The sequence below is a fragment of the Prenolepis imparis genome, unplaced genomic scaffold (genome assembly GCF_030444845.1).
Source record: "Prenolepis imparis isolate NDT839.2.m4 unplaced genomic scaffold, iyPreImpa1.0 SCAF_8, whole genome shotgun sequence".
Lineage (NCBI taxonomy): Eukaryota > Metazoa > Arthropoda > Insecta > Hymenoptera > Formicidae > Prenolepis > Prenolepis imparis.
In genome coordinates this window covers 846358-865176 of record NW_028141166.1, presented here as the reverse complement: position 1 = coordinate 865176, position 18819 = coordinate 846358, and the positions used below count along the sequence as shown (strand labels likewise).

At 36.6% G+C, this 18819-nt stretch overlaps 1 pseudogene across 1 annotated transcript; it reads right to left on the bottom strand.

The window, feature by feature from the left end:
- Positions 1-6971: 6971 nt before the first annotated feature.
- Positions 6972-8882, bottom strand: LOC145939869 (uncharacterized; annotated as a pseudogene). Its single transcript, XR_014425913.1, has 2 exons — positions 7943-8882; positions 6972-7808 (listed from the first exon to the last, which is right to left on the bottom strand). The product of XR_014425913.1 is annotated as an uncharacterized LOC145939869 (transcript).
- Between the last annotated feature and the right edge of the window lie 9937 nt (positions 8883-18819).

Below are 18819 nucleotides of genomic sequence, written 5' to 3'. Positions count from 1 at the left end.
TGACAAGTGTCGTGGCGTCGACAAGGCAATTTCTACCAGGAATGCTGAATCTACAGATATATTTTATCCATCTTCGATAGATAATCATTATCCATAGGCCAAGTGAACTAGAAAATATATCTCTTCATGAGTTTGCACAGTGGTATGATATCTCGAAGATTAAACTGAAAAATAAGGATATTGAATATTATAAAATAGATAATGGTTATTATCTAAAACGGCGACAGCGTGGATATCTTATTAATCATTATAGATATGATGTTAATACACAGCCGAAAAATGATTTTTTTTTCGTTATTGCTTATGTTTAAACCATGGCGAAAATTAAAGGATCTTAAAAATGAGTGCGATACTTATGCCGAATCATTTCACAAAGTAAAATTATGCATCTTGTAGAAGCATTGCAATATCATGAAATATTAGAAGAATTGTAAAAAGCATTTGAAACTGCAAAACAGTTAGTTCAGCAATGCTTAGATGATGATTTACAAAAACAGGAGTCTCAGGATGATCCTGAAAATCCTATAGGTGTTCAAAATATAGAGGTTGGTAAAGCAATGCACGATTTCAAAGATCTTGGTGATAAAGTAATTCGAGAAAGTGATGTATCTGAAATGATAGCAAAGTTAAATATGGATCAAAAACGAGTATTCAAGTTCAGATCAAAGAATTCAACAAAGTACTGCTTGGGTCATACATGATTTTCAAAATACAGATAAGGTTTCATGTTATGCAAATACAATATTGCAATGTTTATTACATTTAAATGTTATTAGGCAACAGTTGATTAATTGCGATAAAACAGATGTTTTACGTACATCGCGTTAATGCATCGATGTGAAAATGGAATGCGTAATCTAAATACATATGCAATGTTTGGGAGAATATTTTTCGAGCATCATAAAACGAAATGCATATGATTTTCTTATAGCACTTTGCGAAAGATATAAGTGTATAAGAAATTTGCTACAACATCAAGTAACATCTACTAAGCGATGTAAAACATGTGGCAGTATAAAAACTATTGTCGATAATAATATTGCTATTTCGATTTCTCTTGATAATTTAAAGAAGAAAAGTTATAATCTTAATGATTTATTAAATGTTACATTTTCACATTGGTGTCAGTCACACAATGAATCATGTGAATATTGCACTGGAAATGATATAATATTTAAAAATGAAATAACATTAACAAAAGAAATAGTTGTTATTTGTTTAATAATTTTTTTATCACAAGATGATAAATTAATAAAAACAGCACACAAATTTAACTTATGTACTGTCCCAACAACTAAAATATTAATAGCAGGACAATTGAACAAGATGATGAATGCTATACTTCATCATGGTTCGTGTATTGATGAAGGTCATTATGTAAGTATATGTAGAGAAGAAGTATCTATATGTATAATACTTGGATTGAAATTGATGATGCGCAAGTTAAAAAAAGACAGTAGCTTAGAGAGGTGCTAAATATATAATATTTTTACAAAAGATGGCTAATAAATAATACATATTAAATAATAAAGGATAAAGATTATATTTATAATTAATATTTAATCATTTAATAATTGTATTTCGATCAATCCTATATAAGAGAATGTACTACAAATACATATTAATGTATTAGCAATATCGTAAATTATATTTCATATTCTACATTTTATTCATTAACTGCATTAGAAAAAATATTTGGATAAATTGTCAATAATTTGTCTTTATTACTTTTATTAAAAATATAATTATTTATAATTTGTTTCTTTTGTTTACATATTTAATGATGAACTGATAAGCAACGATTATCTATCAATAGACCAGAAGCATAGATTGCGAATAATAATTGTATATTTCTAATGACATATTGATAATTATCCGGTATTTTTAAATATATAAATAATATAATAAAATCATTTTAAATATATAAATAAATATAGAATTTTAAAAATAAGAATAACAAAAATAAATTGAAAGATATTCATAATAAGTAAAGAGGACCGTCGTATTTTCATAAAATGACGGAGGTTGTGGCGGGTTCTTTGCTTATTTATTATAAAGATATTTAACATATACTATAAAAAAAAATAATTCCTCAAAATTTACCTTAAAAAAAAAAGAATGATATAATCCCTAAAAACTTACCTTTTCAAAAAAGGTAAAAAAGGCGCCAAGTTCACGCGCGCGAGTACATTGCAAATCCATCATACCAGTGAAAAATTACCCATTGCAAACCCATGTAGAATTATAATACAAATAAAAAATTATACATTGCAAATCTATGTAGAATTGTACCCATGTAGAATCATACCAATAAACAATTACTCATTGTAAACCCATGTAGAATTATAAGATTTTCAAAAAAATGATATACTACAAAAAAGAATGATATAATCCCTAAAAACTTATTTTTTCAAGAAAGGTAAAAAAGGCGCCAAGTTCACGCGCGTGAGTACATTGCAAATCCATTGTACCAGTGAAAAATTCTTTATTGCAAACCCATATAGAATCGTATCAGTAAAAAATTACTCATTGCAAACCCATGTAGAATTGTATGCAAATCCATGTAGAAGTATTATATTTTCAAAGAAATAATATACTACAAAAAAGAATAATATAATCCCTAAAAACTCACCTTTCCAAAAGGTAAAAGAAAAGCACCAAGTTCACGCGCGCGAGTTCATTGCAAATTCATTGTACCAGTAAAAAATTTTTTATTGCAAACCCATGTAGAATCGTATCAGTGAAAAATTACTCATTACAAACCCATGTAGAATCGTACAAATAAAAAAGTATTCATTGCAAATCCATGTAGAATTGTATTAACTAAAAAAAATTATTTTCATAAAAAAGTTTGAGATGTATAATTATTATATTAAACTCTATATAGGTTTGCAATTTTAATTTTTCACTGGTACAAGTTTCTACTTTCATTTGGCGCAATTTTTTTTATATCATTATTTTTGTAGGATATACTCGTATCTAGAAAGTTAAAACAAATATTTTGTACAACTTTTTTAAGAAAATAATTTTTTTTAGTTAATACAATTCGACATGGATTTGCAATGAATAATTTTTTATTTGTACGATTCTACATGGATTTTTTGTATGAGTAATTTTTCACTGATACGATTCTACATGGGTTTGCAAAAAATAATTTTTTACTGGTACAATAAATTTGCAATGTAGTCGCGCGCGTGAACTTGACGCATCTTTTTTACCTTTTTTGAAAAGGTAAGTTTTTAGTGTTTCAATATTCATTGCGTCCGCTCTAAACTTGTACAGCAACCCTGCCATTTTTTTGAATGATTTATGATGACACAAAATGAATTTAATCCTACAAAAATTAGTTAGATGCATAGGAAAAATATGGTAATTTTTACATATCTTTAAGAAACGCAATTTTGACCGCGCTCTTACCAATGAATAATTCGCATCAATACATTGCTTTAACCAATTAATAGTTATGTCTCCAAATGCTCGATATACCGGGTGAGGCAATAATTATTAGCACTTTAAATATCTTTATAAATATTGATTTTAGACAAAAATGTTTGAAACAAAAGTTGTAGGGTTTCAAGGGGGACATAACATCGTAATCAAGAATTGCCCTTGAGTGGCGTTTTTCAAGGTCATTTAAAGATCATTTATGTTTTTTAAAATGGAATTTTCTAAATTTTTTATATAAATCGATTCCCCGCAATATTCACTATAAAAAGTTATAAGTGCAACATGGCCAAAAAATGAATAGTTTACGAGATATTTTATAAATAAATGCAAGCATGTCAAACATGCGGCCCGCGGACCTACTCTCCTTATGACTCTTTCTTTTCCATCAAGTCTGATCTTCTTTTCGTCCAACTCAGTCCCTCCGCGTCCCAAAACCATTCTTCGCCATCGATCCATATCCTCTTATTCGTCATCTCCACTATTCTTCCCCTCTTTCTCTCCATCCTCGCCTTCTCCACTATCCTCCACCTTGCGCTTCTCTTCTCCATCGTCAAATCCTCATCAATCCAAACTCCCCATTTCTTACTTATCCCCGGCAATTTTTCAACATCTCATCCTTATCCTTTTCCTCCTTCATCTCCACGATCAGTACCCATGCTCCCGTCTCTCCTATCCTCTCCATTATATCTCCTATCTTTGCTTCCTTCCCTATCACTCTCGCTATAATCTCCTCCACAAACATTCGCCTCTCTTCTTGGTCTTCTCCCTCCATTCCTTTCCAGATCAAGTTTGTCCTTCTCTTCCTTCTTCTTTCCTGTTCCTCCCTCTTCTCATTTTCCTTTTGGCCTCTCTCCCGTCTTTCCTCTCTCTCTCCTCCTTTTCTCCTCTCTTTCCTCTATCTTCCTCCATACCTCCAATCCTTTACTTCCCTTCTCTTTTGTATCGCTCTCCATCTTTCTTCTGCCCTCTCTGTCTCCTTCTCCTTCCTCTTGCTGCAGACCTCCCTCTCTTTCGCTTCCTTTCTTCTCATTCCGTATGCATTCCTCCCTGACGATCTTGTCCTCCTCTTTTTTTACTATCTTCCACCATTCCTCTTCCTCGCTCTCCTCTCCTCCTCCTCTTCCCTTTCTTCCTTTTTTCTCTTCCCTGCTCTCTAACTCCCCCTCATCCCCCCCTTAGTTCCACGTCTTCCTCTCTCTCTTCGGCCTCACCCTCCTTCTTTCTTCCTTCCCTCTTGCCTTCATCTTCTTTCTTCACTTTCCTTCCTCCTTGTCCTGATCCTTCCTCAATTGTATCCTCAGCCTTCGCGCCCCAATTACTTAAACTTTCCTCCTTTTCTTCCTCATCTTTCTTCATGTGGTCTCCATCCAGTGGTTTCTCTTTTAACGCCTCTCCCTCTCTCCTCTTCTCATCATCACTCTGCCTTGTATCTCCCCCCTTCTCTTTCTCCTCCTCTTCCTTACACTTTCCTCCGTCTCCTCTCTCTCCTCACTCAACTCCTGCTCTTCAATCCTCCTGTCCTCTCTCCGCCTGTCTTCCTTCCTCCTGTCACTCTCCTCGTCCTCGTCAACTTCCTTCTCCCCCTTTTCTTTCTCCATCTCCCTCTACGCTCTCTGTATCTCTTCTGTTTTCTCTGTCCTCTCGCCCTGTACTTCCTTCCTTCCTTCCACCTCTCCTTCCCTTTCTACATATGTCCTATTCTTTCTCTCCTCTTCCTTTCTCTCCGCAGCTCCTTGCTTCTCTCTCCACCCTTCTAACCTCTTTCCTGACCATTCTTCTAAAATCTCCACTATCCTTATCACTAACTCTTTCAATTCCTTTAACTCCTTTATCCCCTCCTTCGACTCCATTTCCTTTGTTATCTTTATCCATCTTGTCCGCGTCCTTTCCTCTTGAACTCTCTTATCTCACGCTTTCTAACCTTCTAATCTTCTTCCAATCTTCTGCCGCATTTGTCAGCTGGATCGCTATCGACCCTGCATGTGTCGATCATACCGTGGCGCCCTCTTTAACAACCCACTTCCTCTCCCGTATCCATCTTCCTTCGCTTTCTCCATCTGAACCGCTCGACCCACTCTCTTTCTGCCGCAACCTCCGTGGCGCCCTCTCCATCTATCCTTTCTCTCATCTAAGCTTCTCCGTGCTGTCCAGCGGCCTCTCTCTCATCTCCTCTTCCACGTCACGTCTCCTCGTCCTTTTTTCACGCTGCTCCATATTTTTCCACCTTCCATAAAATCCTTTCTTCTTCGTTCTCAAGCTCTCCAACACCTCACTCAACTCCTCCTGTGTTCCTCTATCCGCCTCTTATTTCCTTCTCCTCCATCTCACCTAACAAACCACCTTTTTCCCATCCCCACACGGAGCACTAGATTTCGCCTGTCACTACCTCGGCGGCCATCGCTCCCCCCCGTATATTCGGTATCTTTTAGCTGATTTCTATTTACATTATTTCTTATAATAGAAAAAACGACAATTACGATAAGAAATCGATCATAATAAATACAACTTAAAGTGTTTAATAAAATGTTTTGAGTACAAGATTATACAGAAAGAGAATTAAGAAGTAGTTTTGTATTTTTGTTAACGTTAATAAACAGATTTTTACTTGTGTATATGAATTTAAGGAAGGAATACGATACTGTATAACTAGATTTTTACTCACTTCTATGAGTACCGCATCATAAGGTGGATCTTTCGGTGGATTACGCGCCAGCTCTTGTTTCGCCGGATTTTCCAAGTGCATGCAAATATTGTTGCTTATCATTGTTGCAATAGAATGTACTGGATTCTTGAAAAAAGTTTGCATAACTTCGTACGTCACATTGTTCGTTAATGCTATAGGCGGTGTGAGCTTCACAATATCGTTGTAATTCGAATAAGGTTTTTTCAACGGAAAGGAGCTGATTACGTCAACCTGATGACCCTTCTTGGCCAAGCCCTTCATCAATTGCTCGAACATAACGAAGTGGCTCTTACCATAATAAAGGAAAAGTCCGAGCAAACGATATCCATGGCATATCGATAGGCAGAACAACCAAATAAATATGACTTTTAGTATCTACATCTTTCACTCACTGTTTATGTATTTAAATTCGGTGCACCTGAAATACTAAAAATAATTGCGAATAAACTAACTGTTGTCTTACAAGGGGACATTACGACCTGGGAATTTTAGTTTGGGACGAGACTTCGTGTGGTGGTAGTGTACCCTTAGGGTGTTAATATACTTAAATACTAGGGCGCACTATTCAGCCAGTTTCGAGAAAAAACGGTCCAAAGTTTTCGAGCACCTTACATACGGAAAAGTTTTTCCTTTTTTCAAGTGGTCCGGCGGCTCAGGCGGTAGCGTGCTTGCTTCACGAGCCCGAGGTGACGGGTTCGATTCTCGGCTGATGCAACTGTTTTTTTTTTTTTATCCAAATAATTATTTTCTGCGGAATATTGTGTATGGAAATGATATAAAATTCATTTCATGCAAATGACGAAATAATATTCATAATCTGTTACACATATTTATTGTTAAACTATAATGATGTACAGGAATCAGAATGATAATTGTCATAGAAGCATGGAAAACAAAAGATACCGCGACAACAAATTCGCACAACAAATAAATGAGGATTTTTTACAAGAACAGGGTGTTTTAAGAAGATCCATTAGAAAGCACACCTTGTTTACATTCATAAAGATTTCTCTTTCGTTAGAAAGTTTAGAAGCATATCAGGCATATTGAATCATATTACGAAATATTGGAGATGATAGTTGGTGATGAACTATTGATTGAATTTTTATGCAATCTTCGCGGGAATTAATTTCTCGGTTCTCTTCAATTAAATAAGAGCAATTTTGTATGCGCTTTATTAAATTTTTCACCTGCCTATAAAAATAAACTTCGCAGGGTTGAACCAGAGGAGTGCACTTCGGAGGAATAACTTTTATAGTACAAGTTGGCATTTTATTATTATCCTGGAAGACCTCATCGTATAATTCAGGCTTCGTTTGCCCTCCCCAGGAGTCGATGAGAAGAAGAAACTTCTCTTTTCCCACGTAGGATTTCAGACAATCGTTGAGGTAGTCGATGTATAAACTTGTGGAGAGCTTTCCAGATTTCGATGACGTGATGACGACATTCTTATATTTATTTGCGTATTCATTCACCAACTTCTTAACCCTGGGTCCAAATGTATCTGTTGGTTCTTGCAGACATACAAAAACGCTGGGTAATACTCGTCCAGACAGGGTGAGAGCATATTGTGCTGTGTACGAATGTGTAACCTTATTCATATCTTGTCTTTTGACAAATACGGTTTTTTTTCCTTTTTCACAAAGAGTCCTGTTAAAAGTAGATTGATACTGACAGCCTGAAAAAAATAAAAATAAAAAATACGACATAAATTATATAAAATGGTATTTTTGAAATCGGAAATCTTTGATATTTATATTAGTTTTTTAAATGTATAAAAATGTTTGAACTTTTTAGAACTTTTCCACATACCTGTTTGGTCAGTATTAATGACGTAATCCTTATTGAAATTTGGTCAACTGTAAAGTTTGTATCCGGAAAGTTTCTGCTGAGGCCAAGATTTCTTCCATCGTTGCTGTTTCTTTTTGCGATACGAATTTGGTGACTTTTCGTTGACGAATTTGATGTCTTTTTTTAAATTTTATTACCCATGAGTCAGAAGCTTTGAATTCAAAGTCTGGATATTGTCCTGCAGCAGCTAAAGCCCATTGTTGTAAATTTCTGGTCGTGACTTGTTGATAATTTTGTCTAGCTTCAACGAAACGGTCGTAAGTCCAGGAATCAATAATTGAATATTTATCGAACGTATTTCCACCTTTTTTTACATCTTCTTCCCACCGGGATAAATATTCCATTTTTTTCAAACGTCGACATCCTTTCTTTTTCAAAGTTTGCAGATTCCACGTAGGATGTGCTTTGGCAATGTTCATGACTTTTATTTTATAGTCCAAAGGAATATACTCTATCTCTCTGCTCTTTTTCTCTTCTGGTTCATACGCGTCCGATGAAAAATCTTCAATTTCTTCAAAAGATACTTCTTCACACTCTTCATTCATATGAATCAATGCCTCTTCAATTACAAGTATTTTCTCACCCAGCATTTTTAATGTATTTTCATAAAGTTCTTGTCCTATCAGCATAGCTTCGTAAGAAATTGTAGCTGAAGATTCCGATCAAATTATTTTCATCGAGCAATCCTTCATAATATACTACTGCATCCTTTAATCGCAATTTCGACATTTCGCTATACATAGATTCTTCGGGAATTTTCTCTTCAATCCCCGAAGGGCCAGCAATTTCTTCACTCTCCATTTTCACCGGAAAACGTTTTCGTTAACTGGTTTACAATTAGAAAACCACAAGAAACTTCCGACCACTGCAAAAGCCAAAAATGAAATGCAGTAGACGCTCTCGTTTGTAACGGCTCGGCGAACCTTTCGCTCCCCACTACTCGGTGACGGTTGGCGTGAGAAAAATCTAGAATATCCCAGACCCTTCTCGTTCACTTTCACTTGGGGCTCTCTGCCTATCTTTTGTATTATAAGAAAAAGGTAAACATGTCAGGTCAAATCCGTAGCCTGGAAACGATTTCTTGGATAAGTAACTGCTTTTGCTTTAAAAATTCTGATTTCATACACAATATTCCGCAGAAAATACTTTATTACCACGTAAATACTTGTAACAATAAAAATATATATGAAAAATGTTAGAAATTGAAAATTTCGTGAAAAAATCGGTTTTCAAATATAAATTTTTAAATAAAATACATTAAATAATTATTTGGATAAGAAAAAAAAAAAAAAAAAAAGTTGCATCAGCCGAGAATCGAACCCTGTCACCTCGGGCTCGTGAAGCAAGCACGCTATCGCCTGAGCCGCCGGACCACTTGAAAAAAGGAAAAACTTTTCCGTATGTAAGGTGCTCGAAAATTTTGGACCGTTTTTTCTCGAAACTGGCTGAATAGTGCGCCCTAGTATTTAAGTATATTAACACCCTAAGGGTACACTACCACCACACGAAGTCTCGTCCCAAACTAAAATTCCCAGGTCGTAATGTTGTCCCCTTGTTAGAAAAAAATTCTATTGAAATTTGAAATTATTTGGATTCTATTTCACTATATTTTATTTAATTATTTATTTAAAAAAATAATTTTATAGTTCTTTAAATTAATTTCAAGCACTCTTAAATTAATTTTAAACACTTTCTTTTGATGAATAAATTGATTATTATTATATACAATATAATGTTGCAGAATAATACAATGAATATATTTATGATGAATATATTTACAATGAATATATATATGTGATGATATGTCTACTAACTTTCTGAACATATGACATAAAATTGATAGTCTATACAAGTAGTCGCTTAAATCTCATATATATATATATATAGTGGAGATAACTGCGTTTTATTTAGATGAGAGGCGCTACTGTACTTATCTATTTACTTGCTTTAGTATGAAATTCATAACATGTAGGGATGAGCATTATTTGGAATATCTATGCATCTGCATTTGAAATGGAAATGTAAAATGTAAAATGCCTATTTTGTATTTTGCATTTAAAATACATGTTTTCAAAAACTATTTTATATTTACATTTTTAAATGGTTTTTATTATCCATTTTTTATTTTAAATGCATTTCTACTTCTGCCTATGAGAAACATCCCCAGACTATAATATTTCCTTCACCATGCTTTACAGTTTTTTGAATATGACGATCTTGAAGTTTTTCTCCGTGTTTTTTTCGGACTCTAAACCACTTCTTTTGTCCAAATAACTCGGATTTACTTTCTTGGACAAAAGAAAATTAAAGTCTGCAGAAAATATTAAGAAGAGCTTCAAGATTGTCATATTCAGCAAAGAGGATCAGATAGAGTGGAAGCTGGCCGTGTACCGCGATTCGCGTCATCTCGGAGACGCACTACGTGCAATCCTCTCTCTCCCTCTCCCCCTCTCTCTCTCACTCAACAAGATAGTCTGATGGCAGAAAACTCGTAGCTTCGTCTGTCGTAGACGTAAAGTAAGGCAGAGAAAAGAGTATACGTAATACGTGTGTACGGAAAATGCACGATGTACTTTCCGCATACACGACTTACGTAGTTACGTATGTGTTTTTCTCTGCCTTGCTTTACGTCTACGCTACGGACACGCTATTTAACATTGTGCTCTTATGGCAGCTTTCACTCTATCTGATCCTCTTTGATATTCAGAAAACTCTAAAGCATAGTGGAGAAAATATTATGGTCTGGGGATGTCTCTCGTGGGTAAAAATAGAAAATCTTGTCAAAATTGACGAGATTATGATATGGCAGATGTCTATATTGATGTAATTAATGAAAATTTGGAGGAGTCTTTGCTGAAACTTGAACTAGAAGATAATCTTGGAATGCGATTTTGGAGCTCATTTCTAGGTCAATTTGGTTTTTTTTAAATGAGAGGGTGTACTTTTTCTTCCGGAAATTGTGATAGTTCTTTTGGTTTAAAAAGTTTCTGTACTTCGGTCCATTGAGCGTACCTTCAATGAAGTACGGTCCAATTATCCGATTTTGGTAAATACCACAATTGCTGGTATTTACCACACCAAACATTACATCACAATTGCTTGAAGACGTACCTATTGCAGAACAGTTGAATATGTAGTATCAATATCCCAAATAGCACCGTACGTCTTATGGACGTCCGTTTTACGTCCATTTTACCACCATACGTCCATGGACATAATAAGGTCATCCAAGGTACATCCATACAAGGATATATATTGGCTATATAAACAGCCGTCCAATGGACATCCAATGGACGTCCATTTGAGATCCCTTTTATATAATTTTTAAGAGTATATACTGTATATCCAGTGGACGTCTTTACATGGACTTATTTTGGACTTATCCTTATTCCATTTTTTTGTCATCAAAAAGAGTTTTGTAAGGCATATAGCGTTATTTTTCTGTCACGTAAGCTATAGCCTTATTTTTCCGTCATCATATGTTTATAAGATTTTATAATCATGCATAGCAATCTTTTTTTATGGCGCCATACATGCGTGATACCACACGCTTGGGCCATGGTATCACGCATGTATCACGCGATAAAGAAAAGATTGCTATACACAAGTCTTGCGCGAATTGGTCGAGCGCGATCACGTGACCAGATTTGGCGGGCTCGTGCAGCGATAAGCAGCGCACGACCGGCACAACCAGCCTTACTCGTGTAACTCGTGTACCGGCGACTTTCCTGGAAAATCTCACGACACACGTGTTATTAAATCAGCTATTCTTCTGGGCTACTCATCAGTGGTCTCAACTACACACGGAACGGAGAATTAACAATGTAAGTATATGTATAGTTTTATATGTATTTATAGTAATATAATTTTAGCCGATTGTTTTCATAACCTAAGAAGTTAGTATTTCATTTATATGATGATACATTTTTTATCAGGCGAGAATAGAATATATAAAGCATCATATTTATTTATATTTACTTATGGCAATTATAATTTCTTTTAAAAATAAAATGTATCAATATTTGTTATGGAAATGTGGTTCTACTTCGATATTGAGAATCTGCTCGAAATATAATGTTCATAAAAGATATATACATTTTGCTACATCTTTAAAATTAATTTATATTTTTAGTTGATATTTTTAATAAAATAAACTAACTTTTTAATGAACTAACAATATCCCATACATAATACATATTTCAGATTTTTACATATTGTATGTAATCATGAGTGCTTTCCAGCAACGACATAATACGACACAGAATATCATTCTATCTTTGTCGTTCACTGGTATTGAAAGAAAATAGAATGATACTGTGTCGCACTGTGTCATTGCTGGAAAGTACCCCATGTATTTGACTTAGCGCATTGACTCCAAAATGTAAAATATACTTAATAAACTCATTCTTATTTTATATTTTCTTTAGAATAAATGCTTTTAAATCCTATAAATTAAAACATTTTTTATTTTATATAGCTCTGGAAGACTCATTGCTTTGGGAAACCCATTGGTGAAGGTTACGCAACACCACACTGATACAGTAGTTATTCCACTTCAAGATTGCGTTGCCTTTAGGAAACTCTTGGAAAATAAGTGAGTATGCCTAAAATTGCAACCAAATATTATAGGCGAGCAAAAGCTAGTACAGATTCTACGATAAATTCAGTTGAATCTGAAGCTTTTGCTCAATATTTAAATAATGATTTGATAAATAATGATATGAATATTAATAGTAGATATACTAGGCCGGTTCTAACTCAGGGGCAATGAGGGGGGGTGAGGGGCGAGGGGAACCCAGGGCGCGGGGGAATGACGTCACGCGGGGAGGGGGAATGACGTCACGTGGGGAGGGGGAATGACGTCACGCGGGGAGGGGAATGACGTCACGCGGGGAGGGGAATGACGTCACGCGGGGAGGGGGAGGCGTCCGCGATTTTGGTACCGGGTCGGGGAGGGGGGAGCGTCCGCGATTTTGGAGCCGGGTCCGCGAGGGGTCCGCGGGGAGGGGGGAGCGTCCGCGATTTTGGAGCCGGGTCCGCGAGGGGTCCGCGGGGAGGGGAAGGCGTCCGCGAGGTTAGGGTCCGCGAGGCGTCCGCGGGGAGGGGGAAGCGTCCGCGATTTTGGTACCGGGTCCGCGAGGGGTCCGCGGGGAGGGGGAGGCGTCCGCGAGGTTAGGGTCCGCGAGGGGTCCGCGGGGAGGGGGAGGCGTCCGCGAGGTTAGGGTCCGCGAGGGGTTCGCGGGGAGGGGAGCGTCCGCGAAAGACCGCGTGAAGCTTTGTTGGTGAGGGGTCTGCGGGGAGAGAGGAACGCGAAGGAGAGCGCGAGGCGCACGCGAGAGAGATGACGCAAGCGAGGCGTATATGCAAGAGCGAGAGATAGTGCGTGATGGTTAGGTAGCGAGATGATGCGGCGATTGAGAGCGCGAGGTGTTGCAGCGAGGTGTATATGCAAGAGCGAGAGAGATAGCGCGAGATGTCGAGAGGTAGCGAGATGACGCGAAGGAGAGCGCGAGAGCTGATGCAGCGAAGGAGAGCGCGAGGTGCACGCGAGAGAGATATTACAAGAGCGAGAGAGAGATGTTGCGAGACGATGCGGCGATGGAGAGCGCGATTTGCATTAGGACTTCGTTGACCAATTTCACGATTTTTTAACAACTTCACTACCGAAGTTACTGGCTCAACTTTATATCTTAATACCTTTTCACGCTCCATTTCAACGTCTGATATATCATCAATCACTATCATCTCATCATCATTCACCACATCATCATCATCAACCACAGCTTCTCTATCCATCACAACTTCTCTAACCATTTTACATTCAAGACTATCAGAAACTTTATGATGGGACACATATTATAATGTTGCTCCCCTCTTGATTTTAATTCTACATCTCTCTTGTTCTAACTGGAGTATCATGTCTCAGCTAGCTCATCACTTTTTAAATCTCCAGAGAACGAAGAAATAGTTTTGTTAGCTATATCTTATTGGGAAAGAAATAATTAAACATAGATTAACAATAAAAAATATTTTATTTGTTACAAACATCGTGAAGAATATCATTTACAGCACATGTTAATATTTCACAATCTATGAGTGATTCACTATCGTATGCATCACTTTCGCGTATCGCTTTTACAGCATCACATACATTAGTAATATTATTGCGTTGTAAAATAGTTGCAAATTGTTTAAATTTTTCATTCACAAGATGAGTATTTTCACATAGCCAGAAATACACATGATCTATACATTTTTCAAACTCAAATAAATGTAATAGAGTCGATGGCTTCATATATAAAAAATTATTGGATAATGTTAATTTTACAATTTTTGAATCCGATATTTTAACAATTTCTATTGTTAGATCTCGAATCCGTAATGGAGTTTGAGATGATTGTAAAAATCGTTCAATGTCCGCACGTTTCCGCATTAGTGATATCCATGTTTCAATAGGCAATATTATGTGGTTGCCTCGATTATCACCAAGAGCTAATTCCACATATGATACAGCTCCAACGCTGATTCCTATTTCCAAATATTTATAGGATGTTGCGGTTAGAGCATATCTTCGCCCAAGTATACGAGTCGCACGCTGAATGCTATAAAAATAATTAGAACAATATTTCAAAAATTATTTAAAAATCATTATTTAAAAATCTTTATTTTGACAAAAAAAAGAATCGAAACTTACTTGTCACTTGTATTCTTAGACATTTCTTGTATTGGAACGTAATAATTCATGCTGGCGGAGTACATTTTTAAAAGAACCTTTCACATAAGTGATTGATACAATACTAAATCATTATTACAAGTTTTTATTGATACAAAGCAATGGGGTGGGGATTATTGCTGACACAAAATTATTTTTAACCAATCATCAAAGCGCCGATGCACGGCTGCTATGACATCATCCTCAATGAAATATTAAATGTAAAATAATACAACATATCCAAAATTTCAAGCGTCAATGTATGACTGCTATGACATCATCCTCAATGAAATATTAAATGTAAAATAATGCAACATATCCAAAATTTCAAGCGTCAATGTACGACTGCTATGACATCATCCTCAATGAAATATTAAATGTAAAATAATGCAACATATTCAAAATTTCAAGCGCCGATGCATGGCTGCTATGACATCATCCTCAATGAAATATTAAATGTAAAATAATGCAACATATCCAAAATTTCAAGCGTCAATGTACGACTGCTATGACATCATCCTCAATGAAATATTAAATGTAAAATAATGCAACATATCCAAAATTTCAAGCGTCAATGTACGACTGCTATGACATCATCCTCAATGAAATATTAAATGTAAAATAATGCAACATATCCAAAATTTCAAGCGTCAATGTACGGCTGCTATGATATCATCCCCAGGTGTTCAAAACGTATGTAACAAAATCACGAGAAAATGCAACATAATTAAAATTTTCGAGCGCCAATGTACGGCAGCTCTCATCTTGAGATGAATCTCGCGAAATGTACAAAAATGTATCAATTTCAAGCGCCAATGTACGGCTGCTATGATATCATCCCCAGGTGTTCAAAACGTATGTAACAAAATCACAAGAAAATGCAACATAATTAAAATTTTCGAGCGCCAATGTACGACCGCTCTCATCTTGAGATGAATCTCGCGAAATGTGCAAAAAATGTATCAATTTCAAGGTCGATACATCATTCGTACGTAACAAAATCACAAAGTGCAACATACTCGAGTGCCAATGATCTCTACGATTAAATAAAAAGGATGGTAAAGAGGCATACTATGTTAGTATCATTGTCAGAGGTTCAGCAAGAGCATCTCAAAAATGGCACAATTGGAAGCAAGTTTGATGGAGCAATCAGCAAGGGTGAATTCGGTGGAGGAATACATTGTGTGGGAGCAGCAATGTGACGAATACATCGAAGCGCTGGAAGAACAAAGTCGAATAAAACGTCCACGATTACCGATCGGAGTTCGACAATCGCTTGTCTCCCAAATCGCACGTCTCGAAGGGTTGAAGAATTCGGTACGCAGACGTTTTGTACACGCAGGTGCCGGAAGCAGTTCGCGAGACATCGGACTCATATGGCGAGAGATTGATACGGCGTTCGAGAGCCGCATCTTGACTGGTGCGGTGATAAACAGCAACCACATCGAACCTCGTCAATTTCTAGAGGATGCCAAAGACATTGTGATCGAACACGTGCAAAAAGTGTTGCAAAAACACACTAGTGTAAAAGTGAACACTATATTTAATGGTAAGTTTGTGTCAGGCGATAAGCGCGCTAATAAAAGTGTCAACACTAAAAACTTTGAAATCTTTCGCACCTCCGATTTACATGATTGGTACAAACGCCGCATTATCGAGCCCACACTAGCATCGCTAGAAGAATTTCAAGAACGTGATAGTGGTTGGGCATTATCGCGAATAAACAATTTAACTGTAAATATAAACAAGTATAATCCAATGCGTGCGGGATGTCACATTAAATTACCGCGAGAAATAATGATGAAGAGAGCAGTGATTAACGTGCAATCAAAAAACAATGCATGTTTTGCGTGGGCGGTGGTCGCAGCTCTATACCCCGCAGAAAGAAATGTGGAACGGGAATCTTCATATCCACATTATACGACAGTACTCAATCTCCAAGACATTGAGTTTCCAGTGACTGTGAATCAAATCAAAAAGTTTGAACTATCAAACAACATTTCGATAAATGTGTACAGCATCGAAGAAAAGAACATTGTCTCGATACGTCTCAGTGAGCAGAAGAAAGACAGACACGTCAACTTGCTGTACGTGGAAGACAGCAACAACATTGGACATTTCGCATGGATCAAGAATCTCTCCCGGCTCGTGAGCTCGCAATTGAGCAAAATAGATCACAAGAAATATATCTGCGATCGGTATGTATATTTATTGCAAATTATATTTATTGTAAATTATATATGTATATAAAATAAAATTATTTATAATTGTAATTTTACAGATGTATGCATTATTTAGGGTCTGAAGACAAGTTGCAGTCACATACAGTAGACTGCGGAAAGATGAATGACTGCGCTATCCGATTACCGAGCGATAAGGACAAGTGGCTCGCGTTCAACAACTTTAATCGCAAAGAGCGACTTCCTTTTGTCGTATACGCAGACCTCGAATGTGTGCTGACAAAGACGAATAAGAAGGAAGAAGAAAAGAATTTATATCAACATCACCAAGTATTTAGTATAGCATATTATGTACATTGCTCATATGACGATTCATTATCCGAATATTATTCTCGTCGTAGTGTAGATTGCGTTTCGTGGTTTTCCGAACAACTACAAAATTTGGCGCAACGCGTAAAGAATATTTTAGCAACTAACGTCCCCATGGTAAATTTAACATCAGACGAGCGGGAAAAATTTCATAGTGCAACGCATTGTCATATATGTGAGAAACCATTCATGCAAGATGACGATACACGCGTACGCGATCATTGCCATCTGACCGGGCGGTACAGAGGTCCCGCGCACTCAAATTGTAATCTAAATTATAAAAACTCTTTTTGTATTCCAATAGTATTTCACAATTTATCCGGTTATGACTCACATTTCATAATTAAGGAAATAGCTACAGCGTTCGAAGGGGGAATCGATTTACTTCCAATAACTAAAGAAAAATATATATCATTTACAAAAACTGTCAATAGTACCAACGATGACAAAGATTGGAAAGCTTGCATAAAATTACGTTTTATCGATTCATATAAATTTCTCAATACTAGTCTCGATAAATTGGCATCATTTCTAAGTACAGATAAACTCAAAAATTTAAAATTGAAATTTCAAAATTTATCCACTCACAATTTCGAATTATTGACGCGAAAAGGTGTCTTTCCGTACGAGTACATTGACTGCGTGGACAAGCTGCAGGACACGCGTTTACCGCCGCGCGAATCGTTTTATAGTTCCTTGACCGGTGACACTGTATCCGAGAGCGATTACGCGCACGCTGAGAACGTCTGGAATCGATTCTGCCTTCGAACTCTAGGTGAATATAGCGACTTATATTTAAAAACTGATGTCTTGTTATTAGCAGATATTTTTGAAAATTTCCGCAACACTTGCATCGAGAGTTATGGGCTCGACCCCGCATATTATTATACTCTCCCCGGATATACGTGGGATGCCATGTTAAAGCATACAAATATTACGTTTGAATTGCTTACCGATATCGACATGGTTATGTTTATCGAACGGGGTATACGCGGTGGTCTGAGTCAATGTTCAAACAGATATGCACACGCTAATAACAAGTATATGCAGTCGTACGATCCATTGAAACCATCTTCATATCTAATGTATTTCGATGTAAATAATTTGTATGGATGGGCAATGTGTCAACCGTTGCCATATGCTGATTTTCAATGGGTCGATGACATGTCTAGTTTCAATTTATCATCTATCGCGCTCGATTCGCCTACAGGCTACATCCTTGAAGTAGATTTAGAATATCCACAATGTCTTCACAATGCGCACACTGACCTACCGTTTTGCCCGACACGTGACAAGCCACCAGGCAAGCGGGAAGATAAGCTTCTCGCAACGCTATACAACAAGAAGCGATATGTGATACACTACCGCAACCTGCAGCAATGTACGCGTCACGGCCTTCGCGTTGCAAAAATACATCGCATATTACAATTCATGCAATCTCCATGGCTTCGAAATTATATCGAACTTAATACGCAATTTAGAACACACGCGAAAAATGATTTTGAAAAAAATTTATATAAATTGATGAATAACGCAGTATTCGGCAAAACGATGGAAAATGTGCGTAATCGGGTTGA